Source organism: Capra hircus, chromosome 13 (assembly GCF_001704415.2).
Source record: "Capra hircus breed San Clemente chromosome 13, ASM170441v1, whole genome shotgun sequence".
Lineage (NCBI taxonomy): Eukaryota > Metazoa > Chordata > Mammalia > Artiodactyla > Bovidae > Capra > Capra hircus.
In genome coordinates this window covers 15,718,208-15,734,077 of record NC_030820.1, presented here as the reverse complement: position 1 = coordinate 15,734,077, position 15,870 = coordinate 15,718,208, and the positions used below count along the sequence as shown (strand labels likewise).

The following is a 15,870-nucleotide window of genomic DNA, read 5'->3' as shown; positions in this document are numbered from 1 at the left end:
GGTTTAGATGCTGCCAGTGAGATGCACTTGGGATTTGAACAGCACAAGGATTGTGTCATTCTTCTTCCTGCAGCCACTCACACGATATAAATTTGTGCAGTGAAGCTAGATGCCAAGACTGCTCCTGACAGGCACTAGCTTCTAAGCTGCAGGGTGGCTGTGACATTCGCCATGGCTTCCTGTCATTTCCTGCAATTTCTGATCTCTGGGTGCAGTGGCTTCCTGACATCAGGTCCACAGCTGATGTGGAATAACCTGAAAGTTACAGGGTATCCCTCTTGACCTTCACCCATCCACTCCTTCCAAAGTCCTTGTGGCATCTGATTTCATGTGTTAAATATCTTTCTGCTGGTAATACCTTCAGTCGTCTCTTTTTCCCTCACTGAATCCTAACTGAGATATTATTTGTTTCATTGATTTTATTAAAAAAAACCGCACTTATGTTTAATAATAATACAATAAGCGTGAACAAAAAGTTATTATTAATAGTAGTCACTTGGGCTAAGCATTTTATAGGCATAACCTCCTTCTGTCCTCTTAAGAACCCAATGAGGTAGTTTTTATCACTATCCTCATCTGCAGAGGAGGAAACTAAGGCAGAGGGTTGCATACTAACCCAGGTCTCAGAGGTGGCCAGCGGGGGAGTTGGAGTTTGACCTTTGGCTGTGTGAATTCAGAGTCCTCAAGGACCTTGTAGTAGACTGCCCTTCCCCTCGCAATAAACAGTCTACTTTAGGTTACCTATAAAGTCAGCTTCGGGTGTGCAACCAGAAGTGTTTTTGAATTCAGAAGTTTCAGTTTTTAGAAGGGTGACACAGTACACCTACTGCATGTTACTTGTGGGGACAGCACAAGTGGGGTCTGGGATAGGATGTTGTAATCAAACATACTAATTCTGCAATGAAATGAGTGTTCATTTAAATAAGATAGAGCCCATAATAAATAGTCATAGGACATTGCAGTTGCTACCCAGTGAGTTTAGGTGGCAAATTATTTACAAAAATATTTTTGGTTTTCAGAGCTTTGTTGATTTCAGAATTACAGATCAGGAATTATGGACCTGAATTTGTTTTTAATTTTTGTTTTTTGCCACCCCGCATAGTATATGGATCTTACTTGCCTGACTAGGGATCGAATCTGGGCCCTTGGCAGTGAGACAACAGAGCCCAAACCACTGGACTGCATTTTTAATTAAGTATTAGCGAATAGAAAAGATAAGCTGAGCAGATTAAAAAAATTTTTTTTCGTCTATTGTCTTATTTTAAGTGTGTCTTTGGTCTAACTTTTTGTAACCCCTTGTGTAACCACTCCTTTAGCCAAAGCATTCGGGCACAGACTTATTTCATATCTATTTATGTCAAATGTACGTACAAGTATATTTACTTTACAGACACCAAAAGGTTGTCTGTCATGTTGTTTCACAATGCCCAGCATATCACTCTGCGTCAAAGGAAAGAACCAGACAAAAAATCAGCAACTTAGTAGTGAAAAGCATGATCGAAATATGTTAGGTTCACCTTCTTCTAATACAACTTGACCTTCTGATATGGCATTTCTGTTAATCTTAAGTTATTTGTTCATTAACATCTTAGCTAAAATATAAGTATAGCTTTAACACCATGTTAATAAATATATTCCAGTTACTTGTACTAAACTCAGTGGCTTAAAATAGTTTATTATTGCTCTCGTGGTTCTGTGGGTCCCATGGGTTGACTGAGATGGCCTCATTTGGGGTTTCTCATGCGGTTGCACAGCTGGGGCTAAAGGCACAGTGAAGGTTTGACTGTGTAGAATGTCCAAGATGGTGCACCCATCTGGCTAGCAGTTGATACAAGGGTTCAGCCAGGGTTATCATTCAAGCCACCTGTGTGTGGCCTCTCTGGCTTGGGCTTTCTACAGCATGATGGCTGAGTTCTGGGAGAAAGCCCACTAGAAATACATATTCCAGAGACCCAGGTGGAGGCAGAAAGATTTCTTATGATCCAGCCTTAGAAGTCACCTAGCATCACTTCTACCTGATTCTTTTCATCAAAAGTGAGTCACAGGCCCAGCCCAAATTCAAGAGGAGGATGATAAGAAAGGATGTGGATGTTTGGAGGCATGGCTCATTGAGGGGTGGGGTCATCTTTGAAAACAACTCTCAGACAACATATATAGATATATATTTACAGAGTTTAAAAGTAAATTAAAAAAATCATATACACAGAGACAAAAGTTTTATTGCCCTGCAATGGAGACAAAAATGCCTTGAAATTGTACTTCAATTTTTTTTTTTCAATATCTTAGAACTTTTGAACACAGGCAAAAAACAAATAAATGGAATGACTGACATCTAAGAGGTAGTCAAATGTAGAGCTGAAGTAAGGAAACTCTTGAGTTGAGCAGACAGGAGAAATTCTCTAAAGCTATAAAAATATAAGGACAGGCTTTTCAAATGCTGTGACATTATTATAGGTCTCTGGCAAACCATGATAACCCTTCTGGTATATAATCAGGATCAGGTTGGCTTACGAACAAAAGACGGGAGGAGATAATGAGGCAGTCCCTGTAGTTGTAAACCAATCATTCCTACCTTTTTTTTTTCTTTTGAGTCACACACCCTATTGAGCATATGAGAAAAGTTAGGAAATTGTTTTCCAAGAAAAATAATGTATTTTTAAAATTTAAGTAGAGTTGATATACAGTATTATACAGAAAAAAATGTATATTTGTTTACTTTTGTTCCCTCCTCCATTCTTTCTTCCCCTGTTTCCTTCTCTCTTCCCTCCTTCTCTTCCTTCATTTCTTCTACGATTATTTATAGATCACTGATTTTATATTTCAGACACTGATCTGGACCAAGGGATAGAGTAGGGAAGACAGATCCCTTTTCTAGTCTCACAGCATGTCCATTCTTATGATACAGAGACAGAAAAAACCCAAGTATACTAATAAACAAGACAACCCCAGAATGTTATAAGGAACAAACTGTGTACACAACATCTTGCATACAATTTTATGGGGTTTACCGTCATGCCTTCGACCCTTCTTCCTTACTGTGCAATCAGTAACTTCTCTTTTAGGGTAAGTTTTCAATATAAGTAGTGTGGATATGGGTGCTGATTATCCATTGCTTTGTCACTTATACACGGTACAGATATTGACTGGCCTAAGCTGTTTTCAACAGCTAAGGACAATTATATGCAGTGTCATTTGAGCTGATTTTCCTAACCAATGGAAAAGCACTGATGGCTTCTGATGACATTTCAGAAAGTACTACTGCTTGTGAGCACAAAAATGTGCATTGCAAGGCTTTCCATAGCTTTCAGTTCAGTTCAGTTGCTCAGTTGTTTCCGACTCTGTGACTCCACGGACTGCAGCATGCCAGGCTTCCCTGTCCATTACCAACTCTCAGAGCTTACTTAAACTCATGTCCATCGAGTTGGTGATGCCAACCATCTCATCCTCTTTCGTCCCCTTCTCCTCCTGCCTTCAATCTTTCCTAGCATTAGAGTCTTTTCCAATGAGTCAGTTCTTCACATCAGGTGGCCAAAGTATTGGAGTTTCAGCTTCAGCATCTTGAATGAATATTCAAGACTGATTTCCTTTAGGATGGACTGGTTGGATCTCCTTGCAGTCCAAGAGACTCTCAAGAGTCTTCTCCAACACTACAGTTCAAAAGCATCAGTTCTTCGGTGCTCAGCTTTCTTTATAGTCCAACTCTCACATCCATTCATGGTTACTGGAAAAATCATATCTTTGACTAGTTGGCAAGGTAATGTCTCTGCTTTTTAATATGCTGTCTAGGTTGGTCATAGCTTTTCTTCCAAGGAGCAAGTGTCTTTTAATTTCATGGCTGCAGTCACCATCTGCAATGATTTTGGAGCTCAAGAAAATAAAGTCTCTCACTGCTTCCATTATTTCCCCATCTATTTTGCCAGGAAGTGATGGGACCGGATACCAGGATCTTAGTTTTCTGAATGCTGAGTTTAAGCCAACTTTTTCACTCTCGTCTTTCACTTTCATCAAGAAGCTCTTTAGCTCTTCTTTGCTTTCTGCCATAAGGTTTCCATAGCTTTACTAAAACCAAAAAACTGGCCCCTCTAGGGAGCTATCTGCTTCCCCTTATTAAAAAAATTAAATTAATCCATTAGCCTTGGGTTCACATTTCAAATTCTCATTTTACAGGAGACTCTAGGAACCTGCCATTTCATCCATATTCTGAACACAATAGTGAAGGGTGTATGATTTGCTTTGGAGATTTTTTTCCTTTATGTCCTATGTTCTTCTGTTCTCACCACAAATTGTGCTTCTGGCCTTGGTTATTACGACATCCTATGAGGATTTAAACATATACTTTTACCTTTGGCAACATTTTAAGTTTTTTTCGTTAGCGTAACTTTTGCAAAAATGAAGTGCAAATAACCATTTATCTTATTCCATCATAATATATGAGACATAGCTCTAAACTGTTATTTGAGAAATATTGTAATTGGTAACATAAAACTCCATGTCTTTTTCTACTTTTTGGTGATTTATGAATATCAGGCTTTTATGCTTTCTTCAGTTAAAGGGTATTTTAATATCTGGCATTTCATTGGAATGAATGTAAAACTGGAGTGAGTATAATCCAAATAGAATTATTTAAGGGATTGGTAAAATACATCCCTGTGGGTCAGATCTACCTATTTTCATAATGAATTTCTAGTGGAATACAGGCACACTCATTCTTTTACATATTGTGTGTGGCTGTTCTCATGTTTACTCTTTCCCCTTTAAAAACAAGTTTGCCCATACCTGATTTAGAGGAAAAATGATTCTATTTCCTTGCCAATGATTGACACAAATTCTATGTATTTATCATATGCCCTAGATAAGTGAATTTACATGACTACTATGTGTCAAACGCTATGCTGGGGATATAAAGACAGACATTTGTTTACAGCTTAACAATAGCTCCAAGATGATTAATTTTAAAAAATTATGGTAAGTTCCTAAATTTATACCTTCCTATCATAGCTCAGTTGGTAAAGAATCCACCTGCAATGCAGGAGACTCCTTGGGAAGATCCCCTGGAGAAGGGAAAGGCTACCCACTCCAGTATTCTGGTCTGGAGAATTCTATGGACTGTATAGTCCATGGGGTCACAAAGAGTCAGACAGGACTGAGCTACTTTCACTTTTCAAGAATGAATACAGGTTTTATACTGAGATGACACAATTCATTGGTGACACTTTGACTTGGGAGAAAATGTGGGTTTTTCTGAACGTTAATCATGCTATAATTGCAGTATTAAATTGAATCAGTGCTGCCCAGAATTAGGTCTAAAGTTTTCAAAGAATTACCCATATAAATTTATGGAAAAAAACATCTGAAATTTCCACTTCATTTTGCCAAGTGAGCCTGGGACTGGGGTTGTTCATCCAAAATCCTATTAACTCATTATCTGGTGACTCCAGGTCCTTGTTTATGAAGTTCTCAAGGAAGTCCCTTGAGTAACATCTCCTGTGAGTCTGTGGTCCCCAAGGCCACCTGAAATGAGAGCTCAACCACAAAAACAGCGATTTAATTCAATAAACATTTATTGAGGGCCGACCATGTGGGAAGCAATCTACTCGTGCAGTGGGGGCTCCTGTCTTTTAGAGATTCAAAATATCCCAATCTGCAGAATCCTCATGAAAGCATTCTACAGCTTTTGGAGAAGTGTTTAGGTGTTGAAGAAGTTACCCATGTCCTGCCAATTCCCGATCTGTTTTTACCCCAATTCATTTCATGTATCAGACTGTTCATGGTTTTTGGCTGTTCCTTGAAGGATGTGGGATCTTAGTTCCTGAACCAGGGATGGAACTTGTACTCCCTGCCGTGCAAGCACTGAGTCCTAACTACTGGACTACCAGGGAAGTCCTGCTCTTGTTGGATCAGAATCATTAAACACTAGTCTTCACAAATCTGGCTTAAATGTATGAAGGCAGACCCAAAGGGAAGTATACAATTGTATTTTCTTAAAGAGTGTACAAACAAGGTCAGGACACTTGTGAGCTATAAGGAGATGTCTAAAGGCTGTTTGAGACCTAACCAACGGTAGGCTCGGTTCTTGAAAAAGAATCCTTTGGAAGAACCCAGTGACCCTGCCTCCTCCTCCACCCCTCCTCTCCCACAACACCCAGTTTCTTGGTGTCAGTTTTCAGAAGCTGGAAAGAGAGATAATAGCAGTCATGCAGAGTTGCCAGCTTTAGTAACTCTAGTTCCTGGAATGAAGGACAGGAAGCCTTTAGATATCAGCACACCCTAACTCTGCTAGCTCCTATTGCATAAATCATTTAGCTGTCAGCTAATTACAGTATTGGAAAGTTTACATCATTCATCTTTTTATGGAGCCTCTTGATGGAAGATTCTGGAGACGAAAACTCTTGACAATTTCCACGATCTTAAAAAAGGAACGCTGACCTAGAGAAAGATGGGACAAAAAAGGAGCATCCGAGTTTCAAGCAGCAATGGGATCTTACACAGTAGCCTATTTAAAGTGGTGCTGATGAGCACTTAGACTAAGTTCTTGGAAAAAGACAGAAATGTGACTTTTGTCAGACGCAATGCCATTTTATTGAAAGCATGGTTATTCAGCACTTACTGAGTATCAATACTATGCACTTGCTTCCAGGTAACAACCCTATGAGGCAAGTATTAAAATGCCACTTTACAGATAAAGAAACTGAGGCATACAGAAAATTAAAGTGTCCAAGCTCTGACAGCTGGTGGGTAGTAGAGCCAGAAACGAAACGCGAGGCAATCTGGCTGCAGAGCCCATGGCTCTCGGCCACTGCTCTGCTGACCTCACCCCTGGTCTCAGCCATCCCGCGACCTGCCAGTGGACACCAGCTGAAGCCTGTCGTTTCCGTACAATTACTCGAAGCCCCGCTCCAGGTCCTAGCTCTCCAGTCCCGCCTGGGCCGTTTCTCTCTCTCCCTCCCTCGGGGTCCGGGGGGCCGCTCCTGGCCACGCTTCCCGGGAAGCGGCGCCAGCACCCTGCGGCCCTGGCAGCGCGCCCCCGCGGCCAGCGGGAACACGCGGGAGCAGCGCGCACGTGCCGCCGGGAAGGGGCCGCCCGGGCCGCGCCAAGATGGCGGCGGCCGCGGCCGCAGCGGCGACGGTTGGCGGCGGCCCGTGAGGCGGGCGGGGCCGGCGGCTCGGAGGCGGGGTCCCGGGCGAGCCGCTCTGGGAGGCGGGGGCCCGTTTCCATAGCGGCGGCAGGAGGTGTCGCGCCGGGGAACTTCCTGGTTCCCGGGCTCGGCTTTGCCGGGATCCTCTCGGAAGGGAAACAATGGGGTGGAGGGCACTGCGGTAGCCGCCGCCGCTGCGCCGGGACCTGCTCGGCCCCCGGGGACCCCCCCGCCCGCAGCCTCCGCCGACGGGACCGTTCGGAGGTAAGTTCATTTTCCGCTTTCCCACTGCGAGGGGCTGGCGGCGGCGAGGCTCGGCGGGCTTCCCCCGGGCACGGACTCGGAGGTGGCCCTGGGGAGCCGGACGCCGCCATTCGCTGCCGCGGGGGAGGCGGACGAGCGGCGCTCCCGGCCCCCGCCCTCGAGGGGCCGGCTCCGGAAACGCGCGCGGCCGCCCGGCCCCCGCCCCCTGGAGCCCGGACGGCTGGGTGCTGCGGCTGTGATTGGCAGGTCGGCGGGCTAGGGGCGCCGGGGGGCGTGCGGGCCGGATCTGGCTGGGACGGCGCGGGAGGGTGACCTGCCCGCCGGCGAAGGGGGGCTCGTGGAAGGGGCGGGGGTCGGCCAGATCCCGGGGTAGGGGAGACCCGCTGCCTCTCCACCCTCCCCCCCACGGCAAGTTTCGGTCCCCGGGAGACGTGTCTCCTTTGCAAGTTTCAGTTGCGTCCTCCAGAGTCCAAGTGGGCAGGACTGAGGCAAACTTCGTGCTTTTAAAATTATTGCCTTCCTGCCGCGGAACTTCGTTTCGACTAGGCAAGGGGAGGATGGGGCTGAATGAGGGCTTTGGAGAACCTGGAAATCTGTGCGCCTTTGCGAAGTTTGCAAAATACTTAGGAGCTCACAGCCGGGTGGTGTTGGTGCGACAGTTGCGATGCGGGCGAACGGTTACTCGTAGGTATTTTAATTGAAATTGTGAGGAGTCTGTGGATCCACGGGTGAACATTTCTATACACTGAAATGCCCCCCGCCCCCTGCCCTTCATTTTAACCCACAGATGCTTTTTAATCGGTAGATTTCAACATGAGCTAAATGAATCGCTTACGGGACTGGGAAGGAGTTTTGAATTGGGGCAATAACAAGTCATGGAAATAATGCGACATATAGAAAAAAAGTGGGGACTCGGTTTTAAGTACTTTGCTAGAGGAAAGTTATTTCAGTCGTGTATTAATCCATTTACAAATAGAAGTAAGTTTTTGGAATACTTAATATTTCATAGCGCAGAGGTCGGACAAAACTTTAGATACCATCCTGCCCAACTCCCTCATATATTGAATCTATGGGAAGTTCTGTTCAGGAAAGTCAGGGTGCTTTTTTCTTTTGTGAAGTCATCTTAATAAGACTCAGATTAGGCAGCATTAAATGGACGGTGATTTATTTGCCTTTATTTCTCTGTCAGACCCTAAAGTTAAGGAAAAACGATACTGAGCCTGCTTTTTTTTTAAATAGTAAAGTTTGTAAACATCATCTAGTGTATTACTTAAAATGGATGTTGTTCCTGTGTTATGTTCTGTATAGCCAATTGAAATATGTAAAAATGTTAGAGAAAAGAAGCTACACGAATAAAAGCAGAAATTAAAAAACCAGAGCCTTAATTGCCAGTACAGATATTCTGAGTTACTAGAAATTCCTTTGCTGATTATGTCTTTAAAGAATCACTCAGGTGTTACAAGGGCATCCGAGAAGCATTATTTCCCAAACATTAAGAACCTGGGCCCTAAGTCTTGCTGTTGATGCCTACTTGATGTTTTTAACTAGTAGATCTAGCTCTCTGGGGTTAGGGTTATGTTTCTGGTGAGAATAGCCCATTACCAGTTATAACATTGTTTTGATATGAAATAGCTCCTTGGAAGGACAGCTGCCATTGGTTAAACAAGCCAGTAGGTACAGGTGTTGGCTTTGGCACCATCTGTTAATTGGCTGGTCATCCTTGGGAACTGAGGCAACTTCCTGGTATGGCAGATGCAAGCTGGGTCCCAGTGCCAGGAGAGGTTGCATGGTCAGTTTGGTTTTTGGTCAGTTCAGTCTTTGCCCATGGTGTTTGGTCAGTTCAGTCTTTGCCCATGGTGTTCCCATCTATCTCAAGGTACTGTTACATTTTGTAGCTATTGAAGATGAGTGAAAAAGAGGCCAGCAAATTTAAGCTAGTAGCAAATTGAAAAGAAACAAAATTACTTTGATTGTAAATGCTAGGAATGTTAAGGCAGTTTGAAGTCCTGCAAAAAACTTAGACACAATACCAGAACTTTTAAGAATTGCTGCTTCAGTTAGAAAGTGGCAAGTGATTACATTTTCTGGTTTATGCTTGCAATTTGACTTCAACCATTTTTGTTTTGTTTAGTGAAATAGTACCATTACCAATAATACTCTGATCGTTTATTACCAGAAAGTTATAGTTTGTCCCTTCAGTGTGATTTTTGAAAGGTGTATTGCCTTGCTAGATATGATTTATTTATGTTTAGTGTCTCATTTTTTCATTTAGAAAGTGTCTCCATTTTTACAGTAAAAGTCAGTACCAAAGTAATATTCATTTGAAAGAAATCTGACTTCTAAAATCTGACTTCTACAACACTTCCTTATAGTACGTGGACATTAGAGCCTGAGAATCACAAACACTTGAAGTCTCAACGGGTCTCTCCCATTTCCAGGTTATGGCATTTCATGAAGATAACTTAGTTTTTAAAGATTGTTTCTTTGTAAAATTGGGGGGAATTATAAATTCACATTTGTTTATTCAACAGATATTCCTTGGGTGGCTTCTTGTACGCACAGCCTTGTGTCATGTACCTTGTTCTGAGCAACTAGAGGGGTCAGTCCTTTGAAGCACGGTGCATGGAGCTATAAACCCTGTCACCAGGGAACCTGACTTGATTGGGAGGGGCAGGGCAAGCTGTCCGGAGGAAGTTGCTGGTAGGACCTGAAGGATGAGGAAGAGGTGGCAGGTGGAAGGGTGGGACACTGAGGATGAAGGAGTGCGTGTAGAGAAGAGAATGCTTGTGGGTGAGTGAGTTCTCTCTGTGGCACCTGCCCCACCACTGTTGCTTGTGGAGGGAAGGTTGGCTCTTGGTCTCATGAACTGTCATCGTCTGAACCAGGTGACTCAGCCTTTGTAGAAAGAGTCTGTCCAGATGACTCCGACCTCGCTAGACTGGTGATGACTCTGCGCACTTTGGTGTCCACTGCTATACAACTCTGGCACTGATTACTTGATAATTTCTAAATCTGTAAAACTGGAATTAAATCTTAAAAGGTTCTTTGATTTCCTTAGACAGACTGTATAATATTGGCGTTTTAAAATTTTGAGAACATTTTCCTTGGAAGAGCTTAGACCGCCTTATTTAAAATGTCTACTCACAAAATGGAAGTAGCAATTCACTGTAAGCTCTGGAGTTTCACATCTGGTTTGGTTAAGTATTTGGGGCTGTAAAAGGATTTCTTAATTATCCTCTGAGAGAGGTATACATTGCACCTGTGTCTTGATGACATTGATACTAGTGTAGAAGTTTTCATTTTATCCTGGAATTTTCCTTCACTGAATTAACAAGGGAATTAAAAACTATTAGAGTAATGCTTTTCATGAAATAAGTGAAAGAGTATCATTTTAAGCTTCTTAATGTATTAATTTTGGTGGTCCCGTGTGCTCAGTCGTGTCTGACTCTTTGCAGCCCCATGGACTGTACCCTGCCAGGCTTCTCTCTCCATGGAATTTTCCAGGCACGGATACTGGAGTGGGTTGCCATTTCCTTCTCCAGTGAGTGTGAACTCAGTGCAGAGTATGGAATTTTGCAGGCAAGAGTACTGCAGTGGGTTGCCGTTTCCTACTCCAGGGAATCTTCCCGACGCAGGGATTGAACCAGCCTCTCCTGCAATGGCAGACAGATTCTTACCCCTAGTGCCACCTTAGAAGCCCCCACATGCCTCCTAAAAGGGTGGGAAATGTGTGAGACCTACAGTACATAGTCAAAATCCCAGCATACACGTAGTGCCAGAGAGGGAGAAGAGCAAGACAGAGTCAGTATTGGAAGAGATACTTCACGTAGAAGTATTCTAAATCTTAGACTATTTCAAAATGAAGCCACAGACTGAGGAATATCCATAAGACAGCCCTCTTCCCCCAAATCTAAATACATCACAGTAATCTAGAGAAAACGAAGACAAAGAGAATATCTTAAAAGTGAAACCATTTACCTCAGATTGGGACTCAAACCCAGCCAAAACCCTGCTTAAAACTTGAACCCATGTGGCTGGGACTCAAACCCAGCCAAACCCCATGGTACCTGATTTAAGGACCTAGTAAAGCTCAGATTCTTGATGTCTCATTGCATAAAGAATTCAGTGAGAGAAAAAGTGATAGATAAGAAGTGGATTTATTCAGATTCAGAGAGAAGCACACTCCACAGTCAGAGTGTGGGGCATCACAGAGGGAGAGTGTGCCCTTAGTGATGTTACATAGATCAGTAATGGCAGATTAATATTTTATTGTGGAATTAACGCAGCATTTGTAAGCCAGTTAGTTCTCTGGGTTTTTTTTTTTTTTCCCCCTCCTTGTTTCTTTTTGTTTGTTTTCCTTTTGAATCTTTGAATGCTTGTTACCATATCTGTAGTTAGAAAAGAAAAGGTGAAATAAGTCTTTGAAACCTGAGTGACAATGGAAATAAATGTGGAAAGTAAAATTTATAAAGGTTAGGTATGTGAGTGGGGGAGAGATATTTCTGTGTATTTTGCTGATGCCTGTTATAAAACATGAACTGGCAGATAATAGCACTTGATATGAATGTTTAGAAATTAAGTGTAATGTATTTGTCTCACCTGTTCCATGTTCCTTTTTTCTGGATTTGTTTTGTATTGATTTAAAAGAAATAATTATTCCATTTCCTCCTTTTTAAAATTACCTTGAGATTAAATATTCTTTACTCTTCCATAGTATTTGCCTAAGAAATTCTAATCTTTTCTCTGCTTATCAAAGTGTAATATTGAGACTTTCACCCTTTCTCTCAATAACCTAAGTCAGTTTTAAAACATGTAAGTCAATATCCTTCTTTTTTTAATTTCATTGTTATTATGTTTTAAAATGAATGTTTTATACCCCCAAAGACCTATTTCTATTGTTTTGTACCATTATTATTCAGTTAGGCTTACTGCCCTTCTTTTCTTCTTTCTTATGTTACTGACTTTCTGTCTGGAAAAATTTTCCATCTGCCTGCAGAATACCCTTTAGTATTTTCTTTAGAGTGGATTTAGTATTGACAAAATCTGAAAAGTTTAGTTTGAGAATGTTTGAAAGATACATTTTGCTAGGTATAGAATTCTAGATTGGCAATACGCACATACATAGATTTGTATATTCTTTGGAGAAGAGATTATTCTATAATATTTGTCTTTGTTGCTGTTGAGAAGGCAGCTGCTGTTTATCACTTTTTTGCTAGTTTCTTTCTTAGGCTATTCTCAGGCTTCCCTTGTGGATCAGCTGGTAAAGAATCTACCTGCAATACGGGAGACCTGGGTTCGATCCCTGGGTTGGGAAGATCCCCTGGAGAAGGGAAGGGCTCCCCACTCCAGTATTCTGGCCTGTCCATGGGGTCACAAAGAGTCGGACACGACTGAATGACTTTCACTTCACTTTCACAGGCTATTTTTAAGATTTTCTTGTTGTCTTTCAGATTTGGTTTCAAATGATCTCTCTCTCCTCTCCTCCCTTTTCTTTTCACAGCTGTTTACGCTGTGACCTGGTGCCTTTCATCTGTCTTGGATAGTTTTCGGCTGTCATCTCTTCAAATATTGCCTCTCCCCATTTCGCCTGCTTTATCTTTCTGAGACTTCAGTTACCCAGTGTTAGGTCTCAGTAACTCCACTGTGTTTCACCTGCCTTCTAGGTTTTACTTTTTTTTTCTAGTGTTTCAGTTTACCTCTGGCCTTTCAGTTTAGTCTTCATCTCTAATTTGCTCTTCAGTGTATTCATTTTCTGGATTCTTTATTTTCGTTACTGTATTTTTCATTCTAGAATATGTTTGGTTCTTTTAAAAATTTGCTATGCCACTTCTGTAGTTTATAATTCCCTGTAAAAACGTGCAAGCTCTTCACACGTCTCTGAACAGAATAAGCAGGTAACTCTGTCCCAGAGTCCCGCAGAATTTTTCCTGTGGTCTGTTTTCATTTGAGGAGTGTCAGCTCCATGTATGCATGCTCACTGTGTACTGTTCACTGTATTTGAAAGATTATTTCTAGAAGTAAATGTAGATTTAGATGAGGATTTTTCCGTTGCTTTTGCCAGGCAAAAAGCAACACCTTGATTCAAATTAGGATCACCTTGATTCAAATTGAGATTTATTTTAGTGTGGTTTAGTTTAAAGACTGGTTTAGTTTACTTTTTGTGTTATCTTTTCTTCTGGGATTCAGCTTTTTGAGGTCTTATTACAGTCGGGGGTGTGGCTCCCTTAGTAGCTCTCCTACTCTGATTTGCTGTCTTCTGAGCCCTCAAGGCTGCTTAAGTATAAATTAGCCCCTCAGGCACCTTCTTTGATTGGGTAAACATTTCCAGGAGGAAAGAAGCTCCAGGCTTCTTTGTGTTACAATTATTTCTCCATTCTACTTTTAACAGGTATTTGCATTATTTCCAATTTTGGACTGTTAAAGTTGCTATGAACATTCTTATATATGTATTTTGTTGAACATATGGACTCCTTTCTTTTGGAAATATCCCTAGAAATAGAATTTTGAATAAATATTTAACTCTTGTAGTTATTATCAGTTTTTCAAAGTAGTTGTACCCTTTGATATTTTTAATAATTAAAAAATATACTTTACATATATATATATTTAAGTCTAGGTTTCTGTCTCTAAGAATGTTGTTGAGTATTATGTGGCCTAGCTTTGTTGGAAATGCAGGCCCCTTAAAGCTGAAGCTCCAGTACTTTGGCCACCTCATGCGAAGAGTTGACTCATTGGAAAAGACTCGGATGCTGGGAGGGATTGGGGGCAGGAGGAGAAGGGGACGAATGAGGATGAGATGGCTGGATGGCATCACAGACTCAATGGACGTGAGTCTGAGTGAACTCCGGGAGATGGTGATGGACAGGGAGGCCTGGCGTGCTGTGATTCATGGGGTCGCCAAGAGTCGGACACGACTGAGTGACTGAACTGAACTGAACTGTCTTTTATGTAACTCTCATGAGTTTGTGTTTTACTCTCCCAGCTGATGCTTAGTTATTGGTAAATAGAGGCCTAATAGGATAATCTGGTTGTGAAATAGTAGACTCATTTTGAAAGCAGCATCTTAGAATCTGCATTCAAATTAGTACTAAGTATAGTTACCATTAGTAGACCATATCAGTTGCTGAAGAGAAATTTCTTTTTAGAAGTGGCTTTTTAAAATATTGAACCCTATTTGTCATCAATATATATCACATTTTATTGTTAGTTTGAATTCTAAGCTCCTTCACCAGACTTGGTTGGGAATATTTTTCTTTTACAAACCCTTTTTCCTCCAGAGTTGATGATTTCTCATCACTGAGGATTACCAAAGGAATATCATCTGGATTCCCCCTTCAAATTTAGGATTACCTTTGATTACTTCACTATTAGTAGTCTTTTTGACTTCCTTCCAAGTGTCCTTTGAATCTGCCCTTCTGTCCCCCCTTTCAAACATAACCAGCATTTCAGACCAGTTTGTTTTAGTTCATACTTGGTTTATTGCAATAATTTATTAATTGATTCTAGTGATAATGGTGAGGGATTAGAATCTTCTTCAGTTACCCATTGAATTGAAGTTGATTTTTAGGTCACAAACCTTTTAGTGCTTGAAAGAGAACTTTAAAATGGTTTCAACTCCTTTATTCTATAATAAGACCAGAAAGGGACCCATGCTAATCCATGTGCCAAATGTATGAGATATTTAGTTTAAGAAAGCATTTTTTTTCCCCATGCATAATCCCTTGACTCCCATCTTTTTTAGGACTTTTGTCCTGACTACGTTCTGTTAGCTGGGACCAGGTTTGTGTCTATTGCTATATCTTGAGCCCTTTGAAAAGTTTTACATGTTGCAGAGCTGAATTAGTATCTGTTGAATGTGGATGGATACATACTTGTGTTTAGAATCCAACTAGATTTAAATCCGTAATGTAGGGCCTGGAATCCTGCCTACTTTTCTTTGTAGTTCTCATGGTATCTGCTATAGGGCTTACTATTACAGTTAGTTGTCTGGAATTTTTAACTGACTTTTAAACTTTATTTTTATTTATTTATTTTTGGCTGTACTGGGTCTTTGCTGTGCATAGGCTTTCTCTAGTTGTAGTGAGCAGGGGTTACTCTTTGTTGCTGTGTGTGGGGCTTCTCTTGTTGCAGAGCATGGGCTCTAGAGCCTGTACACTCAGTAGCTGTGGTGCAGGGGCCTAATTGCCCCTGCAGCACATGGAATCTTCCTGGACCAAGGATTGAATCCGGTGTCGCTCAGTCATGTCCGACTCTTTGCGACCCCATAGACTGCAGCATGCCAGGCTTCCCTGGCGATCACTAACTCCCGGAGCTTATTCAAACTCATGTCCATTGAGTTGGTGATGCCATCCAACCATCTCATCCTCTGTCGTCCCCTTCTCCTCCCACCTTCAATCTTTCCCAGCTCAGTGTGTGCTGTGGGCTTAGTTGCTCAGTCATGTTTGACTCTTTCGACCCCACAGAGTGTAAC

The 15,870-nt window shown here is 41.8% G+C and overlaps 1 protein-coding gene across 3 annotated transcripts in view; it reads left to right on the top strand.

Annotated features, from left to right (window-relative positions):
* The window catches only part of USP6NL (USP6 N-terminal like), a 198,353-nt gene that overhangs the window by 51,557 nt on the left and 130,926 nt on the right, over nt 1-15,870 (top strand). The window contains exon 1 of one of the 3 annotated variants that reach the window (XM_018056999.1): nt 7,238-7,400. The exons of 1 other annotated variant lie outside the window; for it this stretch is intronic. The gene's annotated coding sequence lies outside the window, so the exon portion shown is untranslated. Of the gene's footprint in view, nt 1-7,237; nt 7,401-7,603; nt 7,647-15,870 lie in introns of those variants that run through there. One more of the 3 variants, XM_018057000.1, reaches the window with a different exon arrangement.